Consider the following 21325-nt stretch of genomic DNA (forward strand, 5'->3'; position numbering starts at 1 on the left):
CACTCCACACCCCAAGGTAAGTAAGTAGGGAAATTCCTATATGCCAGTGTGCTTTATCTAAGTTACATGCAACATGACAGAATGTTAGAGAGGAAATTACACCACTCAAGCACCACCCACTGAGTAAAAATAACAGAATTAGTAAACAACTCTCTCTTTCATCTACTTTCCAAAAATGCTTCAAGGGTCCACCACTACCACGAAAGTAAGTTCCACAACCCCACCTCGGAAATTTACAAAAAAAAAAAATCACTACTTACTCCCAAGTAGAACAGATTATCATCTACTTCCTTAAAATTCAAGAGAACTTTGCATTTGACGCCCTAGCTGTCCAGAAGGATGGCTCCCACTAACTCTCAGGCCCCGGTCTTCTCAGCAGGATCGGCAGCACAGAGCAGAATAGTCTGGAGCTATTTATCAAGAAAAAGGTTCTCCCAGGTAAATCTAAAAGTAGCATACATCAAAACCAATGTCTTATAATGTAAGTGCAGGGCACCGAAGCTATTCTCGAAACAATTGCTTTGTTTTTTCAATCTAACAACTCACCAACAGCACTTGCTTGTCTAGTTGGCTTACAGTCTTGTGATCATTATGCCAAGATCAATGTACATTAGTCTAAACAATCTGATCTTAACCAGACCCTGCTTCTGTCAAAGATAACTGAAGAGCAACATTAACTCAGAAAACATCTGCTCAATGTTGGGGGACAAAGTGACAGGATATCGAGCTGCCCTCAACACCAAATGGAACCACACTTAGCAGAGGCCTCTTTGACTGTACAATAGCCTAATTTTATACCAAAAGATTATCACACTTTCAATACACATCCAACTCTTTAATGTAACTTCAATGTGGTTAGGAGCTAGGGAGGAGTTTTTAATGGGATATTCACCATCGTTGTATTCCACCAGCAATAATACTACACACTATATTTGGTTACATTTGAAGAGAACTTAATGACACCCTTCCATCTGGAATTAAATGGGAAAACCCCAGAAATCACAAAACCAAAATTTGAAGAGCATGCTCATGAGCATTTTTTTTTTTAAATCCTGAACTAGGACTGTAAAGCAAAGAAGCCATTCACTTTTTTTTTTTTTTTTTTTTTTTAAGACGGAGTTTCGCTCTTGTCGCCCAGGCTGGAGTCAATGGCATGATCTCGGGTCACTGCAACCTCCGCCTCCTGGGTTCTAGCGATTCTCCTGCCTCAGCCTCCCAAGTAGCTGGGATTACAGGTATGCAACACCACACCCAGCTAATTTTTGTATTTTTAGTAGAGACGCTGGTCTCACCACGTTGGCCAGGCTGGTCTCAAACTCCTGACCTCAGGTAACCCGCCCAAAACACTGGATAACACAAAACGTCTCGGCCTCTCAAAATGCTGGGATTATAGGCGTGAGCCACTGCTCCAGGCCTAACCCTCACTATTTCACTTCCCTAGGACTCAGCAAAGGTGTCTTCAATCAAAGCACCTCAGTAATAACTTCCTAACTTAGTACTAGTACTAAATGCCTAAATTACAGGTAAATAAGGACACAAAATAATGAGGTGAGAAAAGGTCAAGATGCATAATAATGTTCACTTTGAAGAAGAAGCTATTTGAATAATTTTATGGAAAATTTTGCCAGTATAAACCACAAATTTTTCTATAATTTTAACAAACTAGAAAAATAGAATACCTCCCATTAAAAATGTGTATATTCTAACTAAGCAATTCACCTCTTTTTATCATAAGGGGGTAATTATGAAGGTGCACTAAGCTCACTACTTTTGTCACTTTCAACAGCACAGAATTAGATCAAACTTTAAGATACCCCAATGCTAGGTAGGTGCTAATAAATTCTAGCAGGCAATGCAGCACAGTGGCTGGGCTGACAAACCTGGACCACCCTTGTGTCTGCTCTGCCTCAGGTTTCCACCCTTGTCAGGGGTAGTCCCAGAGGCTAAATGGGCACAATGGGTAGGGAGAGGGATCACATTGCATACTGCCTGGGAGACAGGAGATGCTCAATAAATTGCAGAGAGGCCAAATGGAGAGATTGAGGCAATTCAACTCAGCTGCCCAGTGGAACACTCTCCACCCAATTACAAAGAAAGATACAGAAAATTATTTAAAAGCCAGACTTTGAGGATGGCTCTTGTGCAATGCTGCTGCGGGGATTGTTTTTGTTCTATTTCTTGATGTTTCACCCAACTTGGTGAAAAAAAAGAAAAGAAAAATGGATACCACAAAATGTTAATAATTATCACTGAGTGGTACAAATGCTGTTCCCCTCCATTTTTTTTTTTAAATAGCAGAAAGCCCAAATGTTCTAAGATAAAAATATATTGCTCTTGTAAATCAAATACAAAATAGGGTATCAAACTGTACTCAACAGGACTTAAATAGGATTGAAATAATGAAAGAATACTCACTCTTCTTTCTACAGTTCCTGAGTCATGATCAGTATTCACATACACTCCCACAATATTAAACTAGGTCATTTCATTTGTTTAAATATTTATTGAGTCTATCAATGCAGATACTATGTGATCTTGCCCTTAAGCAGGCACTACTCTAAACTCTGCCTTTCAATCTGATTGCTCTTTGCCATTTACTAAACAATAAAGACTAATACCACAATAGGTGGCAAACTTACTTGGCACCTCTTCAGCCACTGCTGGATTATAGTATTACCCCACCCAAGAAATTTTATATACAAATATAAATTATTCTGATGACAAAATAGAAGGTCCAGTAAATGAAGCGTGGGAGGCCTTGTTGAAGCGTGACTCAATACCTACAATACGGCAGGGTCATGACGGGTAGGCAAGGTTGCTGGCACATGCTTATCTTACCCTGGAGGCTGGGGCCTGCCCTAGACACTGTGTCTACTTTCCTGTGTGTTGCAGACAACGTGAAAGCCCCTCTGCTTCTAGATCTTACACTTGCTGTTTCCAAGTAAAATCATAAGTATACGTAAGAAAACTTTTTAAGTATTTTCCACTCAAATGTGCAAGAGTAAAAAAGAACATATAGGAGGGAAAAACATTTATGTAAACAGTAGGTACATAAAGCAAGAAGAAATGGGCTGGGCAGCGGGCACTATTTCTGCATAAATTTTTTATAATTTTCCATCAACTAGGAAACATCTCAAAACTGCACAGAAGAAACCATCAAAAACTTTTATGTAACAGTGAAAATAACACTTTTTCTAACATCACATGGACAGGAAGGAGAGCATGGGTATAAAAGAAAAGGCTTCCTTTTGAACACAGTCTCTTTTGTTTCACTTTTTTTAAAAAAGAGATAACTGTCCTTGGATATACGAAGCACATTAGAACCGCCTCCTGCTTCGAGGTGGTCAGGCCTTTGACCAGGTTCCCTTCCCAAGACACAGCTTGGAGGCAAACAGCGTAATCCCATAGCTGACTTTAGGACTTCTGATAGGTCATAAGGCCATCTGAGTGTTACCTAAAACTATCTTACATTCACACTCACATTTTTCCCACTAAAGAGGAACAAGACACATTTCTGACCAGCAAACGACCAACTAGGATTGAAATAAAGATCATGGCATCGGCTTCAAAAATCTAACTCTACCACCATGGCTATAAATGGGGCACAAGTACAGAACACCAGCAGGGCTCCCAAGTCCTAGAAATGAATAGAAGTCTGTTCCAAATAAATCGACTGTTTCATATATATCACCTTATCGGTTTCTCCAATATTCATCCACTACAAAGACCACCCAAAGCAAGATGAGAATAGCCTTTATAAATCTGGAGGTCAGCATATCTAATCGAGGAACCACAACTACTTTTCATTAGCACCAAACTGGTTGTTCATAACTACTCCCAGGTAGTAAAATACACACCCAACTAATGACAAAGTATCCAAAGTACAATGATGTCGCGCAAGTCACAGATTGAGAATTAGGCTCAGAAATCAGCTGGTGATTGTACCTGTTGTGTGACCTTGCTGGACATCAGTTTCCTTCATTTGTAAAGTAAGAACGAAAGAAGGTGCACACAAATTGGAAAGGCCATGCTCAGCACTTCACACGCACCCCAAATTACTTGGCCCTTGTTCTTTAATAACTTTATAGACACAGCCCATTAGAACATGGCATCTGAGGCCAGGTGCAGTGGATAAAAATTCAAACAGTCGGGCATGGTGGCGTGCACCTGTAATCCAAGCTACTGAGCAAGGCTGAGGAGGGAGAATCGCTTGAACCCGGGAAGCAGAGGTTGCAGTGAGACAAGATCATGCCACTGCACTGCAGCCTGGGCAGTACAGCAAGACTCCATCTCAATAAATAAATAAATAAATAATAGTGCCAAAGATCATAGAGATAAGAAGTGAAATATACTAACAGCAACATTGTACCCCAAGATTTTTCACCCTGGTCAAAGAAATGAATCCTTGTATGGGAGCAGATAAAACTTTAGAAGAGATAACTGGGCCAGACACAGTGGCCCACGCCTGTAACCCCAGCACTTTGGAAGCACTTTGGAAGGCAGATCACCCGAGGTTGGGAATTCAAGACCAGCCTGACCAACATGGTGAAACCCTGTCTCTACTGAAAATACAAAATTAGCTAGGTGTGAAGGCGCATGCCTGTAATCCCAGCTACTCAGGAGGCTGAGGCAGGAGAATCGCTAGAGCCCAGGAGGCGGAGGTTGCAGTGAGCCGAGATTGCATCCTTTGCACTCCAGCCTGGGTAACAAGAGCGAAACTCCATCTCTTATATATTTAAAAAAAAAAAAAAAAAAAAAAAAAAAAAAGGCCGGCATGGGAGATAACTGTTCAGCAGTTAACAGGTGCACCCTGGGAATACCTGCACCTTCTCTCTTTAGCGGGTCTCCCTTTCTCTATTATAAGAGACTGAGGCAGCCACTTTCCAGAGGTCCTCTAATGTACTTTCTGGTCCCAGGGCCAGTTTTTGCAACTTCCTCCTGATATTGGGGGCTGCCTGAGTAATACATTTATCCTTTAGGATTAGCTGTCCCTCGGCTGAATCAGGAGACAGAGAGGTGTGCTTTACCAAGGCCTCTCTTAGCCTTTCCAGAGAGGCAGTGGGATTTTCATCAAATCCCTGGTCAATCATGGACAACTTAGTATAATTGAGAGGCCTGGTCCTAGTTCTGCGTAAGCCTTCTATTATGCACACCTGAAAGTGTCTCCGCTTCCAGTCTTCCACCTCGTCACTGGAATCCCATTTAGGGTCATCCATTCATACTGCTCTTCCGGTTGGATAACGTTTTCTCCCTTCCCTGACACTGTATGTGATGTAAAGCTCATCCCCAAATCTCTCTGCTGCTTGCAGAGCAACCTGCGTCTCAGTGTTCGTCAGGATCTTGATTCAAAAGTAACATAACTTCTCTCCAAGAGAGTTCAAATATTTTAGTGAAATTCTGAAAAGCCTCTATATATCTATCAGGGTCATCTGAAAACTTGCCAAGATCCCCCTTAATTTGCGTAAAGTCCTGCAGGGAGAAGGGAAAGTGGGCCTTACTGGGCCCAAATTCAAAGGGCATCTGTTGGAGGGGAAAGAGTGAGACAGGGCCTTGTTGACAGTGAGAATTTTTAGGAGGGGGCAAGTGAGAGGCTGAAGCTAGATAGGGAGGTTGGGGTGGACCCAGAGGGGCAGGGCTAGAGGGAGCTGGCTCCTCTGCAAGGAGTGCCTCTTTCCTTTCCTGGGCTCGCCCCTTACAGCCTTCCCTGAGACAGCAAACAGGAGGGCTGGAACAATCCAGCAAACAGGAGGGCTGGAACAATCCAGCAAACAGGAGGGCTGGAACAATCCGACATTGTCGGCAAAGGTCTGGGTTGCCTTGCAAGGTATAGAAAGCCTGCACATATGGGGCCTCAGACCATCTGTCCTCACGTCTACAGATAAGTTCCAACTGCCGAATGGTATCAAAATAAATGGTTTCTTTCTGAGGACAAGCCAGTCCTTTCTGTACATCGTAATTTGGCCAAACCTTTGTGCAGAGGGCTAAGAGGCATTTTTCCTCCAGATTCTGAGGGACAAAGCAGTCCCGATGGTTTAGGATACACTCCAGAGGAGTATAAGCTGGAGGTGGTGAAGATAACTGGTTGCCTATTCTGAAAGACAGGGAATAGAGGCGTCCCTCATTCCCTTCCTTCTTTCAGCAAAAACTTAGGCTGTGACAGAGAGAGAAAGCGAGTGGCCTCCTTTCACTCTCCACTTCTTATCCCTGGGCCAGCCATAGGTACCACTGCAGTACATACCAATGAAGCAGGGAAAACCTGGAGAATAGGAATTAACTGCCCTCACCAACGCCTCCATTTCTCCCTGCTGTTGGCAAACTGAGTTCCCAGGGCCTGTTTACACGATGAAGTTTACACGATGAAGCATGGCGTCCTTCCGTGAGGTGGACGGTTTGGTTGGCAGGAATCGGTCCTTCCCATTTACATTGTGCCTGCTGCCTGGCCTCGGAACCCACAGACCTGGTTTTTCTTTCTAGGGCCTCTGCCTGAAGCTTGGAAGTAAGTCTGGGACTAAAAAGGCTTTTTAGAGGCTGTTTGTATCTGTTTTGAGTGTCTCAAATGTGCCCTCTCAAATCTGCAGTTCTCGGCCAGCAGGGGCTGTTCCTTCGTTAACTTTCCTATCAGAAACAGAGTTGGGAGGGGGCCCCTCTCACTTAGAAAAGGAAAAAAAGAAAAAAACAGTTTAAGAGGCAAAAAGCGGAAAATTCGGGGGGTGGGGGGAAGAGAACCCCTTGCTTAGTGCAAGTGGACCCCCCCACACACCCGAATCCTTGTATCTTACCCCGGTTCAGACCGGGCTGCATTCCTTGGCCAGGGTTCCACTGGTGTGGCGGGTGAGAAGCGCCCATCCATTGGCCCTGCAGGGTCTCAGCCACCACCATGGCTTTCTACCCCGCCTTCCCCATCGTGGCTGCTGGACTCAGACCTTGCCTGCTGCAGGCATGCATAGCCGCCCAAGCTGGGAGAGGAAAGATCACAGGAGGTGCCCTGAGCCACGAGTGCCTGCGGCTGTCGAGCTGTGGAGACATACATGGCACCTCAAGGAACAACTAGTCTGATGCGCACCTTTGGCGGCTAAGCCTAATGCTCATTTTACTTGGTAATATTGCTTATTAGTTAGTAATTTTAAAATACATTTTAAAAGAACATGAAATGTACAGAACTGTACACTTCCAAATCTATTTAAAAAAAAAAAAAAAAAACCAGAATCCTGAATTTTACTAGTGAACCAATGCTAAATTAGAACACTGAAGGGAGTATGTTTTTAACAAGCTCCAGACAGTAGCGTTCAACATTGGGGAACATTCCTTCCCCAGGCAAAATGGTTTCTATAGGAAAACGCTTAACATTATAAGGAAAGAGATAAGAGCCATTCAAAAACCTCTCTCTTGTAAGAGAGAGAAGACAAAGTCTGGGAGTTTTGATCGGCAGTTACGGTGGTTTAAAACTGCATGAAGGGAAGCAGAACCTCAGTCACAGGAAAGAGATGGCAGGGTTTTGGAAGAGATGGCAGGGTTTTCCAAGAGAGGCAAAACCTCAGTTTCGCATTCGTTTACATTCACCCAGAGAAGGGGACAACGGAACCTTTCCCATTACACATTTAAGTGAGGTGATTACAAATAACAAATTGATTTTTACATGTGACTTACTGAACCACACTCTGAATACTAAAGATAAGTTAACCCTTCTCTGGTGAGAGAACTTGCTAACCAGATCACTGAGTCTCCGATCCTGACTGCACAACAGAATTACACAGAGAGAAGGAAAAAATACATTATTCTGGTGATATGTTAAAATGCACAGAACGTAGGCAGGCATGGTGACTCGTGCAGGTAATCCCAGCACCTTGGGAGGCCAAGGTGGGAGGATTGCTTGAGCCCAGGAGTTGGAGACCAGCCTGGGCAGCATGGTGAGACCTCATCTCTTAATTTTTAAAAATAAACTTAAAAATAACATGAAATGTACAGAACTGTGTACTCCTAAATCTATTTTTAAAAAAACAAAAAACAAAAAACAGAATCCCGAATTTTACTAGTGAACCAATGCTAAATTAGAACACTGAAGGGGCTATGTTTTTAATAAGCTCCAGACAGTAGTGTTCAACATTGGAGAACATTCTTTCCCTAGACAAAATGGCTTCCCTACCCTACAAGAGCCTTATTGTACACAGGCATTTACAAATAGTGTTTTAAATGTAGAATTAAAATGTATACTCCAGCTCTAACTAGAAGTTAGCAAGCATTACTTATTGAGTTTGACCAAAGTAGTTCATTCCAAAACATGAAAAGCTACAAACATTTAATCTTAGGTTTCTATTTTTAACAACAATATACAGAAATATCCGCAATAGCCAATTTTTACTGAACCACCAGTGTTGTAAAACACACAAATAAATTCGTCTTGATATACTTTTCCTTCCCTCCCTCAGACTCCCCACCTGTTTTTCAGTTTCGGGAAAAGGCAGCCACTGATCTCCATGACACTCACCGGAATCATCTCTTCTGGGATGATAAAGGGGCCATGCCTTCCTTCCTTCCTTTCTCTTCTTTCCCTTTCTTTATTTCTCCCCCTCTCTCTTTTCCCTTGGAGACAGGGTCTCGTCACCCAGGCTGGAGTGCAGTGGCACAATCTCAGCTCACTGCAACCTCCAATCCTCAGCTCAAGCAATCCTTCCACCTTAGCCTCTTGAGTAGCTGGGACCCCGAGCACACACCACCATCTCTGGCTATTTTTTTCTGTGTTGTGTATAGAGATGAGGTGTTGCTATGTTGCCCAGGCTGGTCTCAAATTCCTGAGCTCAAGCAATTCGCCCCCTTCAGCCTCCCAAACTGCTGGGATTACAGACGATTACACCACACCAAAGGGGCCATGCTCTGGAGGAGGAATACACAGCCTGCTCCAGCTGTTGGTCCACAGAAACAATGGGCCGCACATAGGAATATTCGCTTAAGGCTTGAGTGGCACAGGCAGAAAATCTGGGAGTCTCCAGCACACTCCTGCAGTGTGAACAGTGGACACTAGGAAGAAAGACACCCCCGGGGACGCCTCAGTGTGGACAGGCAAGCAGAGAAAGGAAAACTGCAACAAGACAATGTTCTCACAAGAATGAATGATGGCATCCCAGATGAGAAGGAAGAGGAGAGAACTTCTAAAACAGTCAAACCTGTCAAATGCGAAGTTCTAAACAGCACTACAGGAACCTGACCTGCCAGAAGCAAGGTGACCCTGCCATACCTAACACATGGTCAAGTAAAACATGAGGGGTGTGGGCCAGGCACGGCGGCTTACACCTGCAATCCCAGCACTTTGGGAGGCCGAGGTGGGTGGATCGCTTGAGGCCAGGAGTTCGAGACCAGCCTGGCCAACATGGTGAAACCTTGTCTCTACTAAAAATACAAAAATTAGCCAGGAGTGTGGCACATGCCTGTAATCCCAGCTACTTGGGAGGCTGAGGCAGGAGAATCTCTTGAATCCATGAGGCGGAAGTTGCAGTGAGCTGAAATCGAGCCACTGTACTCCAGCCTGGGCAAAGGAGTGAGACTCTCCGGAAAGAAGAAGGAGGGGAAAAAATACAAAAAGTGAAAAAAAGAGGGGTGTGGACTGAATATCCCCTGGCGGCCCATTCCAGTTCCACAAACTTAAGATCTATGGACTTTCAATTACCATTTATAAAATCAAGACAGAAAAAAGGGCTGGTGAGTGTTTAATAATCTGCATCATGAAGAAATTAAATATACCCCACTGGTTTAATACCACTAATTTTTGAAAATTAAACCAATGAAAATAGCAATACTCATGAGCCTAAGTGGTATGATATGCAGTTATATTCCAGTTCTTTAAATGGCAGTAGTAGTCAGTTTTGAACAGGAACTAGAATTTCCCCAGGCCCACAGTACCCCATGTGTTACTGGGACTTTGTGTAGAATTTCAAAAGGCCTTCTTGTCTACATTTATACACTCTCTCAAATATTACAGTATTGAAGAAACAAACAGAACATGATGGAAGATACCCTTTGGTAACAACAGCCTGTACCTGACTTGGCCCATCTGTCAGTTAGAAAGCTGGTACCCCAAAGCGCAATGGAAAACAGCAAAAGGAGCAAGCACGTGGTAAAACGAGTGTGCAAAAACTGCTGTGAAAATTACACCAAACCTAGACTAGCTTGAAATGAAGAGGGGGTGATCAGAAAAGTAGTGGCAGGGAATGAATGGAAAACCTTATTCTCTTCAAGGTATGTAAAAAGCATCCTCACATTAAAATGCATATCGATATAGAAAAAACATCCTTATAGAAACAGAATTATAAGGAAGCATTCTAAGATCTGACTTCTGCCAAAGTAACTCTAGGGCTCATGTTCCTATTGGTGACATAAGCCACTGCTCCATAGGAACCCCTGTGATTACAAGGTCAAATTTTATTCCATTATGCAGCACACTGACAATGCCTCTTCAGAGACATGATCTGTTAATGTACGATTTATTGTAATTAAGCAACACAGTTTAATGTCATCAAGAGGCTTTAATTAGAGAAGGCTGCCGTGTCTTCACGCTGTCAGATCAATTCCTGTTTGCACAACCGTACAGACTTATACATGCTCTGGGAACACCTCTGCATGTCCTGAGCAAGCCCTCCTCTGGGGTTATGGACTTCCACACACTAAGATGTCATATTTTAAAGGTTTGCCCACTAAATGTATTTTGTGAGTTCATCCAAACAAGTCTCGGGGCGGGGGGAGCACCCTTCTCTTCTCCAGAACATCCTAATAGGTGGCTTCTTTGAAAAGATTACCGCCTCAGTGTTAGGTTTCCCTGGCCCCAAGACTCCCTGGTCATTTGTATGTTATGGCACCAACTTTGAATTTCATTTCTGATGATGCATAACGCTATTCTCTTTCACCTATGTATTCCTGAACCAATTTGGCACTCAACTAGCTAGAATATCCGATGGTTGGATAAATAAGATGCAGAGTGTTCATACAATGTAAAGTTTTTCAGCAATAATAAGGAATACATTCCGGAAACAGACAGTGGTGATGGTTACACAACATTGCAAATGTTGTCAATGCCACCGAATTGTACACACAAAAAATGGTTAAAATGATAAATTTGGTGTTATGTGTATTTAACCACCATTTTAAAAACTGAAGGAGGAGGTTAGAAATGAAGTACTGATTCACGGAACATGGAGAAACATAATGCTAAGTGAAAGAAGCCATACACGTATGGTCACATAGCATACGATTCCATTTATATGAAGTGGCCGAAACAGGAATATCCAGTAACAGAAAGGACATTAGTGGTTTCCAGGGCCTGGGAAGAAATAGTAACTGATCAGTACAAGATTTCCTTTTGGATTGATGAAAATAGTCCACAATTACATAGTTGTAATGGCTTGCCCAACTGTGAATATACTAAAAAACACCAAGTTGTATATACTTTAAAAGGGTAAATTTTATGATGTGAGGATTACATTTCTATAAAGCTGTTATTGTTTCAAAAATAACAGAAGAATACGGGAAGAATCTTAAGGAACAAGGAGTAGACAACGAATGTACGTATTGAAAACTATTTTGGATTATTTATCAGGACAACCCCACACACAAGTAATTGTTCTCTTTCCAGCTCTGCAGGATCTAGACAAGTGAACTGTTCAGGTCTTACGACAACTTAGAGGGCCTATCAGACTGGCAGGAGCTCAAAGGGGACAGCTGGACCTACATAAGTAGCACCCACCACAGCTGCCAGTTAATTTCTTTTTCTAAACACTGTGGTCTCTTCTCCTGGAGCTGCTGTACAGGCTTTTGTCACTATAATAAATATTCCTTCAGAAGTACAGGGAAGTTAGGAGTAATTTGGAACAGAGCTATTAAATACTGCTCTTTCTACATAATAAAGCTGTTTTGATACAATGCTGCTTTCAAATACCTGCCAGGTTAATGAAATGAAAATTAAGATTTGGTGTTAACACTGGGAGTTTTGGATGGTAACACTATTACATGACATATTCTAATTCATTACTAAAAGAACTGTGTGGCATGTTTGAGCTCCAGTTAATATTAAGCTATATATAAAAATTAAATTCCTGAGGTAGATTGCTAATTTGGTTTTTCTCAGATAACCATTTAACATGCCTTGTAAATATTAATAAATTATCAATAGTTGTTTCTGCATAAAATTCTCAATTCTTTGTCGGCATTTTTTCCTAGCCCATTCTAATCCCCCCGCCCTTCCTTCCTCACTCTGACATATGGTGAAGAGCAACTGGTTTCGAGCTTGGCACTGCGACTATTTTCAAGCAGCCTTTCTGAGGGCCTCAGTTCCTGCATCAAGCGTGCAGTTCTAATGGACTGCCTTAGCAGGTGTGCTACCAAATATCAAACAGAAGAATACAGTCCAGAAGTAGGGACAGTAAATCTAGGATATTTTTTGTTAACTTATGAATTAGAATTTTCCATTTAATATTTTCAGACACTTGTTGATTTTAAGAAACCACAGAAAGGGAAACTGCAGAAGGAGGTCCCACCGTACTTTTTTTGAGATGGAGTTTCATTCTTGTTGCCCAGGCTGGAGTGCATTGGCGCAATCTCGGCTCACTGCAACCTCCGCCTCCTGGGTTCAAGCTATTCTCCCGCCATCATACCCGGCTAATTTTTGTAGAGTTGGGGTTTCTCCATGTTGGTCAGGCTGATCTCGAACTCCCGACCTCAGGTGATCTGCCTGCCTCGCCCTCCCAAAGTGCTGGGATTACAGACGTGAGCCACTGCACCCGGCCCCCCACTGTACTATTAATTGAAGTCACAGCTTACATTAGGATTCACTTGCTCTTTGTGTTCTACATTCCACAGGTTTTGACAAATGCATAATGTCATGGATTCCCCATTCAGTCTGGGGTATTTCTTAAAGCGCTGCTCAAAAAGACAGTTTCCAGTACTATACTTCTGAGGGCACTCTATCTGTCTTCCTTCACCACTTCTGGCCTACAGATTTGTTTTGCTTTTTTTAAAAAAAAAAAAAAAAAAACATGTTTATTTTTGTTTAGTTTTGTTTTGTTTGAGGCACGATCTCACTCTGCCACCCAGGCTAAAGTGCAGTGGTACGATCACGGCTGACTGCAGCCTTGACCTCCTGGCTCAAGCAATCCACCTGCCTCAGACACCCAACTAGCTGGGATTAGAGGGTACGCCATCATGCCCAGCTAATTTTTGTATTTTTTTGTAGACACAGGATTTTACCATATTGCCCAGGCTAGTCTCCTGGGCTCCAGTGATCGAACTGCCTCAGCCTCCCAAAGTGCTAGGATTGCAGGTGTGAGCTATCACACCCAGGCTTTTTGCTTTATTAAATGAGTAGTTAATTCCTGAACTACTGCTCCTTTCACAAGACAATGAAGTCTAGTGAGATGTTCTTGTACTTAAGGACTATCTTAGGAAACAATTACTTAATTACAACATGTAACACTCTTTCCCAGAACCTGAAAAAAGTCACCTTTTAAAAACAGTGACAACTTTGAAGTATTCAGTCTCCCCAAGGCAGGAAAGTGAAGAATGGAAGGAGGACTTAAAACATATATATTTTAAGAAAGCTTTTGATGTGACTTTCCCAGTATTAAACAATACCTCTTAGCAATGATTGCATCTTTTGGCTGATTCACCAAGAATAACGACCGCACAGAGAAGTTTCTGGCTACACTATTTCCATTACACATTCTGGGAAGTGTTCAAAACGTTAAATGTTTTGACTGTTTTCCGAATTTATACTCTATGCTTTTAATATATTAGAACTGATTTTTGAAATATATTGTCCCTTTAATAAACACCAGGCACTAATCTAAGATTGCCAACCTAAGTCATATTTCTGCTGGAAGAAAAAGTACACTGAAACAATTAACATTATTGGAAGAAAAAATGAAAAAAGAAGAGGGCAAAACCCACACACCATACTTCCTCCGGTAATGTGGTCGTGACCACTGTGTTGTATCAAACTCTGGCCACACAAGTGGATCAACTTAACCATTCCAGTGCTGGCGCAGGATGTGGACTCGGTGGTATTAATGAGAGCGCAGGCTTATAATGTAACCTCACCAGACCAAATAACCTCCTGGCCACACAAGTAGAAAATAATTAAAACAAGCACGATTCCAATTTAGCTTTGTAACCAGATGGTGAATGAAAAAGCAGACAAAGACTCGTTTTGTGAATAACCTGGGGAACAGCCCCTATAGTTTCTTTTAAAGTTACAGCCTGACTTGTGAAATCAAAGAGGAAAGGAAAGAATACAAAGGTTCTCACCAGAATTCACTCCTAGAGCACATATATATCCTTTTCCTTAGGTCATGACCAGACATCACAACTCATTCCTTAAATGAATGTTAAGTTTAATCACAGTAAAAACCCAGAAACCCACTGAAAATTAAGTGGTGGCAAGAATCTGCTGAACATCTATTTCAATGTTGAGCTCTGAGCTGTATGTAAAGAAATATACGAGATGTGTTTTTTAAATCATCAGGACTACAAAACAACATGAGTCACCACCCAGATTCTACAAAGATCTTTCCCCAAAAACAGACAATATTTGCAACCTAACATAGACTCATGCCTTCTTTTTCCTCCCTTCAAGAATAAGGCATTTCATGGATGGGCAAAGGAAGAAAACATTTTAAAACCCAAAGGTTCCTAACTTTGCACAAGAACTCTGTCAGCAGTCTAGAAATGGGAAAATAAAATCCAAATGGCTGCCTGACCTTCACAGACTTAGAGCGCATGCGGTTTAACCTGCTTATTAAAGATAAAAGCTCTCATTCATGAAAGGGAGACATTAACTAATCTGTGCACCCTCCAGTGGGGATAAGGACAGCGAAAGAGGCCATCATACGGTCCAGTACTCCTTGAGATTTACAGTGAGCTTGCCCTGAGTCAAACAGCAAAACTGTGAGCTAGTTTATTTCAGCACAATAATCAAACTTTTCTGTTAGATCCCAGCAGGATGTCAACTTTCCCTATAAACCCTACCCCTGCTCGCTGCTAGCAGCGGCTGACTTCCCCAGGCCCATCCCTCCCCAACCCACTCATTGCAGAATTAATCACAACCACAAAGCAGAAGAATCCCAGGCCAGAGTCCCAAGGGATAGTAAGATGATGACTAAGGAGGGAATTACAGGCCTAGGGTGATACCAAAATAATCCCAAAAAAAAAAAAAAGAAAAGAAAACCAACAAAAAAACATATTAAAGAGACATTTGTTTCTGCCTCATTCAATTTAAGCATCAACGAAGATTGTTTCTTTGGGTTCCTAAATCCTGTTTTTGACCTACTTTGCTTCCTTGAGACAATGGGTTTACAATAGGTGTACAGACGCTCATGTGGCCCCGAGGAAAAAAGAAGAACCTAGAAAAAAAAGCCCATTATGAGGATATTACATCTGAAGATCTAATGTACTTTTCTGACTTTTAGTGCTGGTCACTGTCCACAGGCTCCTTGAACAAGGGGGGGTGCCATCCCCACACAGGTGGGGCCTCAGCAGCTAGGCATCTAAGGAAGGGCCCTTTGCACTCTACATACTTGACATGTACCCTTCCTGCAGCAAAACAATAGTTCACGCCATATGAACATGTGCTGCACAGGTGTAAATGAAGTCACTGTGAATTTTAAACAGAGGAAGGTGTTTCTTGACCATTTGAATCTCTTACTTGAAGCCAGAGACACGCCGACTGTGTGGATGTTCTGAAGTCCGGAGTAAAGAAGACTTTGGTCCTGACTTTCACACTTACTATATTACACTGGGCAACCTAGATAAACAATTGTATACACCAAATTTTGCTTCTGGAACAACAGGAGTAAGCAGTCAATAAAATTTAGCAATGTTCTAATCACTTAACCCTCCCAATGACACTAAATAATAGTAAGTTTTTCTATTACCTTCTATTTTCAGCATTTCAAGTAACTATAGGTATGAGGCACAGTAACTTGCAACCTGCAACAGCAACCTGCAGACACTGGTGTTATTAGGAATTGCAAGTAATACATGTAAAGCGTATCATCCTGCCCAGTGCCTGGTACACAGTGGGTGCCCAGTAAATAGTAGCTTTACTATGTTTTGGAGAATTTGGAGATCCTGTTCACAAGCTATCTATCGCTACCTGAATTCCATACAGGTGACTTTGTGGGGGTGATGTTTGCTTCTTCGGAGCTCAAAACACTGTAAAGTAAGGGTATTTAGGAGCTGCAAGGCTGGAAAGCCCTACCAGGGGTGTTGCAAGACACTGACCCTTCAAATTCCCCTCCTGGTTCCCTTCATGAACTCTCACACAAGCGAGAGTCTTCCATTGCACCAATATTTATTGAATAGCTACATGTCCCGGGCCTGTAATAACTATTCACTGGCAATTCACTAAGAAGATGAATCAAAGGTGGCTAGGCTGGCGATAGTAGGGTTCTCTGAAAACAAACAAGATACTGTATAATGTGTGTGGAGACAAATACGAACGAGGTACACACCAGAGCTACTCCAACATGGAAAATGCGTCTAAGCGGGGAATGAAAAACGCTTCACAGAAGTAGTAACATTGAGTCTGGAAGGATGAGAATGTGAAAGTAAAGAGGGCAGAGACCGTGTTTCAGTCCAGTTCACAACCAAGCCCATTCATCTGCTGCTTGAATTTATTCTTTTTATAAAGACTGTCCTAGAACCAAATTTCTATAGCTCTGCTGTTTTACCCCAGAGATTGCTACGTGCTCTTCTTTCCAAGGCTTCCTGTGTCCTTTATGACCTCCCTCCCTCATTCCTAGTCCTCTCTACTCCTCCCCACCATCCAATGGCAGCATGCAAGGACGCGCGCACGCACGCACACACACACACACACACACACAAACTTCCAGAATGGAAGGGATGGCAGCCTAATGCAGTATCACTCACATTTACACCTGCCCGAGATGCCACCATCAGATCTCCCCCTCGTGGCCTCACAAAGTAAGGTGAACATTACACATGTTGCAGAGTTATGCCTTGAGACTGATAAGGGACTAAAATATGAAAATGTGCAGGAGTGAGGTGGAGGCTAGTCAAAAGGCGACTATGCAGCGAGCTATGATCGCGCTACTGCACTCACTCCAACCTGTGTGACGGGGCAAGCCCCTGTCTCTTAAAAAAGAAAAAAAAAGGAACCTAGAAGTTATCATTTTTATTTGTCTATTTAAAAAATAAATTTCCAAAAAAGAAACAGCACCAACCCCCAAAAAGGGAAGGAGGAAGGAGCCTCACAGAGTAAGAGAGAAAACGGGTGAAAAAAACATCCCAAAGCAAAACCCATCAGCCGTGTTTCAGGTCGGGCCCAAATGTTGCTGCCAGATTAAATGACCCACCTGCACTCTCAAAAGCTGTGGCCCTTGGAACAAGTGACCTCATTTATCCTCAAGAACAACAAATTAAAGGGAGAGAGAGATTCACGACTAAAAACATGTTTTATCAACCCAACCAGTATCAATGTAGAGCCCTTATTTTAAAACATGAGACTGACAGTAGGGGAAATCTGAACACCTGACTCATTATGTCATCAGTATCATGGGTATGTTGTCTCTAAATAGAATTCACAGCTTTTAAAAATAATGCGCCGGGCGTGGTGGCTCACGCCTGTAATCCCAGAACTTTGGGAGGCCAGGAGGGCTGATCACTTTAGGCCAGTAGTTTGAGACCAGTAAGGCCAACATGGTGAAACCATGTCTCTACTAAAAATACAAAAATTAGTCGTGTGCAGTGGCACACACCTGTAGTCCCAGCTACTTGGGAGACTGAGGCATGAGAACTGTCTGAGCTTGGGAGGTGGAAGTCGCAGTGAGCCAAGATTGAGCCACTGCACTCCAGCCTGGGTGACAGAGCCAGAATCTGTCTCCAAAAAAAAATAAAAACATTAATACTGACACGCCAGGCATGGTGGCTCACTCCTGTAATCTCAGCACTTTGGAAGGCTGAGGCATGGGGCCAGGACTTCAAGGCCAGCCTGAACAACACAGCGGGACCCCATCTACAAAAAATAAAAATTAGCTGGGCATGGTGGTGCACACATACGGTCCTAGCTAGTGAGAAGGCTGAGGAGAGAGGATTGCATAAGCCCAGGAGTTTGAGGTCACAGTGAGCTATGATGGCACCACTGACCTCTACCGTCTCCACCTCCCACCCCCCAAAAAAAGTCTGAGATTTGCTTCACTTAAAGGTGTAAATGAAGCAAAATTCACCATGACTTGATACTTCTGCAATTAGAGGCTGCATAGAAGTGTAGCACATATTTTCAGGACTCAAAAAAGTTATTGTTTACCTGGGTTTCATATACACATTGATATGCACCATACTAGAAATTAAAACAAATTTTATATTAATTCATTTAGAAAATTATACAACCATTACATGTTAACAGAAAGAAAATTTTTATGAAAACTGTATTTTACAAATTGAAAAAGTGGTGAGAAAAGTGGCACTTTCCACTTATTTGCAAATATCTTTAATATCTGGCTTAACAGGAGTCAACACAGTTCTCCTAACTCAATTCAATCTGATGCAATATCATATATCACGTAGTATCTGGAAAGCCCCACTGCACATTTGTGAGAAAATGAAGAAAACAATGTCTCAGTTTTTACCACGGTACTGCTTTTCACCTTGGAAACTCCCAGGAAGGGACTATGATCTAAGGATCCCTAGATGACAGTTTGAGAACCGCTGTGATGGAGCAAAGTCTACGGCGGTAAACGAGAATTTCCTTGACTTAGCAAGAACTCTATGGTCCTCTTTATTCCGAGGTGAAATCAAAGTCCCAAGTTGACAAAAAGAACATCATGTCACCCCTGAACACCCTCCTGCACCACACATCGTCATGAAGAAAGGGCCTCTGTGTAGCATGGACTGGTCAAAGGACCCTCAGACATTCCCACAGCTCAATTCAGGACAATCTGTGAATGTTCTAGACTGCTGATCCCTAATAGCAAATCAATATGCTGCGTCTCTTGACAAGCAATTTTCTTCCAAATGAAATGGGGGGGGGCGGGGAAGAAGGATAGATTACAGTATAACACAGAGAGAGAGGCTAAGCTGAAATTGTTTCAGTTGTGTCTGTGCACACACACAGGCACACAGAAATACTGGGTCTCAATTCAAAAGTTCTTACTGCAAATAAAAGTCAAAATTAACAATAACACAATTCCCTCGGGGACAAGGTATAGATTATCAAAGTTTTTATAAAGAAAGACAATGGGAAGAAAAACCATGTTTGAAGAGAAAGTAAAGGTGGTGACTAAATTACATTTAAAAAAATCAAGTTTTGAAATTGTGTTATGGTATTCATTTAAAAAAAAAGAAAAAGAAATTATACGCACATACGAATACACAGAAAAACTCAAAAAGCATGTCCTCCAGCAAGGTATTAGACAGGCTGAGTGCAACTTACTCCTTTATTCCTTTCTGGGCTGTTGAAATTCTTTCACAAAGGTCAGGGGTTGCTTTCAGAGTTTAAAACAACAACAACAAAAGACATTTCTTTTTTTTTTTTTTTTTTAAATAACAAAACACCTCTGACCCATACTTTGCTCCAAACAAATATTAACTCAAAAAGCAGTTGGTGGGAGTGGTGGCTCACACTTGCAATCCCAGCACTGTGAGAGGCCGAGGCAGGAGGATAACACTTGAACTCAGTTGTTTGCAACGTGCCTGGAAAACACAGCACGGCTACAAAACTACACAAAACACAAAAATTAGCCAGGCACGGTGGTGCATGCCTGTAGTGCCAGCTACTTGGGAGGCCTGAGACAGGAGAATTGCTTGAACCCAGAAGGCGGAGGCGGAGATTGCAGTGAGCCTCCAGCCTGATCAAAGACTGTCTTTAAAAAAAAAAAGAAAGGGGGAAGGGATTGCATTGGGAGTTATACCTGATGTAAATGACGAGTTGATGGGTGCTGACGAGTTGATGGGTGCAGCACGCCAACATGGCACAGGTATACATATGTAACAAACCTGCACGTTATCCACATGTACCCTAGAACTTAAAAGTATAATAAAAAAAAAAAAAAAAAGAAAAAAAAAAGGAGGGGGTCATACTGCTCACTTTGGCAGCTCATATATTAAAACTGGAACATTACAGAGAAGATAACATGGCCCCCGTACAAAGATGACATGCAAATTCGTGAAGCTTTTCTTTTTAAAGTTATCACGAGCAAACTGGGGAGAAAAAAATTATAAAACTCCAAGAGGAAACACGAGATAATCCTTCCAATCTTGGGTTATAGAAATATTTCCTAGGACACAAAAAGGATAAATGATAATACCTTGGGCTTCGTAAGTTTTTTTTTTCTTTTGAGATGGAGTCTGTCCCCCAGACTGGATGCAGTCTGTCCCCCAGACTGGATGGAGTTGGGAGTGCAGTGGCAAGATCTTGGCTCACTGCAAGCTCTGCCTCCCAAGTTCATGCCATTACCCTGCGTCAGCCTGAGTAGCTGGGACTACAGGCGCCCGCCAACACGCCTGGCTAATTTTTTGTATTTTTAGTAGAGACGGGGTCTCTCTGTGTTAGCCAGGATGGTCTTGATCTCCTGACCTCGCGATCGGCCTGCCTCGGCCTCCCAAAGTGCTGAGATTACAGGCGTGAGCCACCGCACCCCGTCTTTTTTATTTTTTGACAGAATCTTGCTCTATCGCCCAGGCTGGAGTGCAGTGGCACGATCTCGGCTCACTGCATCTTCTGCCTCCAGGGCTCAAGTGATTCTCACGCCTTGGCCTCCTGAGTAGCTGGGATTACAGCGCATACCACCACACCCAACAAAAGGAACGTTCTTTTAAAGGCAATGTTAAGAAATGTTACCAGCTGACTTGTGTCACCTAAAAAGTCTTATGCTTAAGTCCTAACCCCTAGTACCTCGGTATGTGACTGAATTTGAAGATCTGAAGTAAAAGGACATCACTAGGGTGGTCTCTGAGCACTGTAAGTTCAAGACAAAAGATGACAAGCTTGCTGTCAAGGGAAAAGCACCAAAGAGAGATGGCTGAGGTATCTGATTGGAAGCCTTCCCTTGGTTTTACTGCTGGGGCACTAGGGAGTCGTCCACATATCTCTGAAGAGGGCAGGATTTTCCGGTGCTGTAGCACACCCAGGCAGGGCTAGGGTGAGTCACACACACACACACACCCAGCTCATTCCTGTGATTGTAAGACAGAAAAGGAAAGAACAAGACACAGCTAATCCTACACAGTTCAGATATGCTTAATGGATACAGAAGCCAACGCAGGAGAAATGCATTTGGGAAACCAGGCTGTGCCTGCCTGCCTGGCAGGCAAAAGCCCACCACCCACA

At 42.7% G+C, this 21325-nt stretch overlaps 1 protein-coding gene and 1 non-coding gene across 3 annotated transcripts in view; one reads left to right on the forward strand and one right to left on the reverse strand.

The window, feature by feature from the left end:
• Window positions 1–21325, reverse strand: part of LOC105482474 (jumonji and AT-rich interaction domain containing 2) — a 280037-nt gene that overhangs the window by 180423 nt on the left and 78289 nt on the right. The window lies entirely within an intron of this gene.
• Window positions 20076–20181, forward strand: LOC112426813 (U6 spliceosomal RNA). Its single transcript, XR_003018220.1, has one exon. It is a non-coding gene; the product is annotated as a U6 spliceosomal RNA (small nuclear RNA).

Source organism: Macaca nemestrina, chromosome 5 (genome assembly GCF_043159975.1).
Source record: "Macaca nemestrina isolate mMacNem1 chromosome 5, mMacNem.hap1, whole genome shotgun sequence".
Classification (NCBI taxonomy): domain Eukaryota; kingdom Metazoa; phylum Chordata; class Mammalia; order Primates; family Cercopithecidae; genus Macaca; species Macaca nemestrina.